This window comes from Colobus angolensis, unplaced genomic scaffold (genome assembly GCF_000951035.1).
Source record: "Colobus angolensis palliatus isolate OR3802 unplaced genomic scaffold, Cang.pa_1.0 Scaffold10, whole genome shotgun sequence".
Taxonomy (NCBI): Eukaryota; Metazoa; Chordata; class Mammalia; order Primates; family Cercopithecidae; genus Colobus; species Colobus angolensis.
Window position 1 is genome coordinate 7740023 of NW_012110919.1, and position 3680 is coordinate 7743702.

General features: G+C 37.3%; 1 protein-coding gene across 1 annotated transcript in view; it reads left to right on the forward strand.

Annotated features, from left to right (window-relative positions):
* The window catches only part of LOC105508069 (cilia- and flagella-associated protein 54-like), a 111121-nt gene that overhangs the window by 9453 nt on the left and 97988 nt on the right, over positions 1-3680 (forward strand). Inside the window, exon 3 of the mRNA XM_011936851.1 lies at positions 1187-1263. The gene's annotated coding sequence lies outside the window, so the exon portion shown is untranslated. The remainder of the gene's footprint in view (positions 1-1186; positions 1264-3680) is intronic.

Genomic DNA, 3680 nt, shown 5'->3' on the forward strand with positions numbered 1-3680 from the left:
GTTAAAAAAAAAAAAAAAAACCTATTTCTTATTGTTTGCCAGGCAAGATGGTAGTAATTTTTAATTGTATTAACTTACTTGAAATGTTGCATAAAAAAAAAAAAAAAAAAAAAAAAGTCTATTTCTTACTGTTTTATTTACTAGTTACTGTGGGGGAGATTATTGTTTTATGTCATTATAAATGGGCTAAATAAAATTAAGTTATTGATTCTTTGTCAACATGTTTCATTTCTGAAGAGCTAATGAATATTGGAGCATAATCCATTTATACATTTGAAAACTTCTATATTTATGTAATGAGGGGTTGTCCCCATTTAGATATATAAATTCTTATAACTTCTAAGAATGTTATTCTTAGCACCTTGTTGCCACATAAAACATAAAGTACAAGTGTTCTCTGATATTTGTCCAAATTGATAAGGTTTCTATGCTGTTATTTTCTGAAAGCTTATTTATTTATTTATTTGTTTATTTATTTATTTATATTTTGAGATGAAGTCTTGCTCTGTTGCCCAGGTTGGAGTGACAGTGGCTTGATCTTGGCTCACTGCAACCTCTGCCTCCCGGGTTCAAGCAGTTCTCCTGCCTCAGCACCCCCCAGTAGCTGGGATTATAGACATGCGCCACCACGCCTGGCTAATTTTTGTATTTTTAGTAGAGGTGAGGTTTCATCATGTTGGCCAGGCTAGTCTCGAACTCCTGACCTCAGGTGATCTACTCGCCTCGGCCTCCCAAAGTGCTGGGATTACAGGTGTAAGCCGCCGCACCTGCCTCTGAAAGATTTTAAATGGACTTTATAGAATATAGAGAAAGATGATATTGATTTGTTGATATATATTTGATTGGGTTTGTTACATTACATTAATTTTAAAAAATTACCTTATAGAAGAAAAAATTTAATTACATGGAGTAAATAATTTGGTGCTTAGTCACATTCTAGTGTGAATCATTTCTAAGATTATGGGTAATTAAAAAGTAATTTAGCATAAAGTTTTTTATGATTATGATTCACTGCTTTATCTCCATTTTTCTCTTTCCTCCTTTTTATTCCTCTGCTCCTTCCTTCTTTTGTTTCCTCCTCGCTCTTGCCTTGTCCTCTTCCTCTTCCAACTTTTCCTTTTTTTTCATCTCCTCTTTTTCCTTCCCTTCCATCCTTCATTCCCTTTCTCTTTTCTTTCTTTTCCAGACGTACCTTTAAGAGAAGGGACTAACGAATTCCTTGGAGCTCCAAAAGGGACCACAAAAATTCTTCCAATATTACAGGTATTACTACATATTTAGAAAATTTAGGTGAAACATGAATTTTTATTTTCAAATAATATTAAATTTGTAAATGCATAATGGTTAATTGTAGAAATAATTTTGAATATTTAAAATTTGAGGATTATATGGTTTTATATATTGAGAACTATAGGGACATTTTTCTACCTTTTATGAAGAATATTGTAATGAAGCCCCATTATAATTTACCATTTCCTCATATGCTAGCTTAAGAAGCAAAATATTACTAGTATAGATAAAACTCACCTTCTCTGCTAACCTCTCTTGATCACCTTGCCTTTCCCCTACCTAGCAGTAACCCCTGTCCTCAATAATAATGTCTTCAAGATATCTGTATAAAAGATATTTATATAATGCAAGACATAAATGACTTTTCTTGACTTTTAATAACATGCCACCACTCCTCACATTTATATTTGGGAGCCCTCTGAAATATAAGAACAAGTGCTAATTTTAAAAGTGTTATTTTATCTATTCTCTTCCATACTTGGTATAATAGATAAAGTCCTAAGAAATGGTACCAATCAAATGCCATCATGAATGTACAGGAGGACTGTGGGGTCATTCTGAATTTACTTTCCAAATGCATGTTCCTTTTCTAGTGCTAAGTTTCAGGGGATGCAAACTGCGTACTTTATGCTGTCTTGTGTCTTCTGAAGAGAGCTAGATTTGAGAAATCTTAAATTGAGAACAGAGACTGACATGCATAAGAGATATGAGGTGGCATAATAGCTGTCTGCCAGTGTTTTTCCCAGGGATCACTTATAGTGTCTGCTAACTATGCAGCTTCCTATTTCTCACTCCAGACATGTGCAATCATAACTTCAGGTGTGAGATTCTTAAAAGTTCCTCCGGTAGATTTTTTTTTTTGAAGCGGAGCCTTGCTCTGTTGCCCAGGCCAGAGTGCAGTGGTGCGATCTCAGCTCACTGCAACCGCTGCCTCCCGGGTTCAAGCGAGTCTCCTGCCTCAGCCTCCTGGGTAGCTGGGACTACAGGTGTGTGCCACCACACTTGGCTAATTTTTTTGTATTTTTAGTGGAAATGGGGTTTCACCATGTTAGCCAGGATGGTCTCGATCTCCTGACCTCGTGATCTGCCCACTTCAGCCTCCCAAAGTGCTGAGATTACAGGTATGAGCCACTGCACCCGACCTCTTCCTCTTCTTATAAAGTCACCAGTCCAGTCGGGGTTGGGGGTTAGGGGAAGGATAGCATTAGGAAAAATACCTAATATAGATAATGGGTTGATGGGTGCAGCAAACCACCATGGCACGTGTGTACCTATGTAACAAACCTGCACATCCTGCACATGTATCCCAAAACTTAAAGTATAATAAATTAAAAAAAGATACAAAACTCTGAAATGACATAAAACAGGGCCAGTAAGTAAAATATGAGTGAGTGTAAGGTATTTTTTTAAAAATAAACAATATATTTCCAAAAAAAAAAAATAAAGTCACCAGTCCCACTCCCATGATAACTCATCAATCCATTAACCTGTTAATCCATTAGTCTGTGAATGAGTTAGCCTATTCATGTGAGGAGAGCCCTCGTGACCCAGTCATCTCTTATGGGATCCATCTCTCAATACTACCACATTGAGGATTAAATTTCAACATGAGTTTGGAGGAGACAAATATTCAAATCGTAGCAATGGGTTTCTAAAGGGTATTAGATCATACCCTTTTTGTCCAATCACATTTCTGCACAGCTGTACATCCATCAATTTATGTGTATCTAATGAAGTCTCCATAAAAGGTCCATGAGGATATGGTGTAGAGAACTTCTGGATAGCTGAGCACTTGGAGGTTCCTGGGGGGTGGTGGTCCTGAGAGGGCAAGGAAGTGCCATGCCCCTTCCTTTATGCCTTGTGCTATGTATCTCTGTATCTGTATCCTTTGTAATAACCTTTATGATAAAATGATAAACATAACTGTTTCCCTGAGTTCTGTGAGCCACTCTTGCAAATTAATCAGACCCAGGGAGGGGACCATGGGAACCTTAGTTTGTAGCCAGTTGGTCAGAAGCACAGGTGAAACCAGCTGGGGCTTATGGTCAGCATTAGAAGCAGGGAGCAGGGTGGGGGAAGCAGCAGTCTCATGGGACTGAGTCCTCAATCTGTGTGATCTGACTATCTGCAAGGTAGTGTTGAAAGTGAACAGGGTTGGAGAATACCCAGCTGGTGTCCACTGCAGAATTGGTTGCATGTTTGGTATGTGGGGACCCCCTACTCCACATTTGGTCACAGAAATCTGTGTTGATTGTTGCGGTATGAGAGCAGGGAAAAATAGTTTGTTTTTTTTCTCCATACTTCCTTCCTAAGATCCTGGCCATGTATTTATTATTTATTTATTTATTTATTTATTTATTTATTTATTTATTTATTTATTTATTTATTTT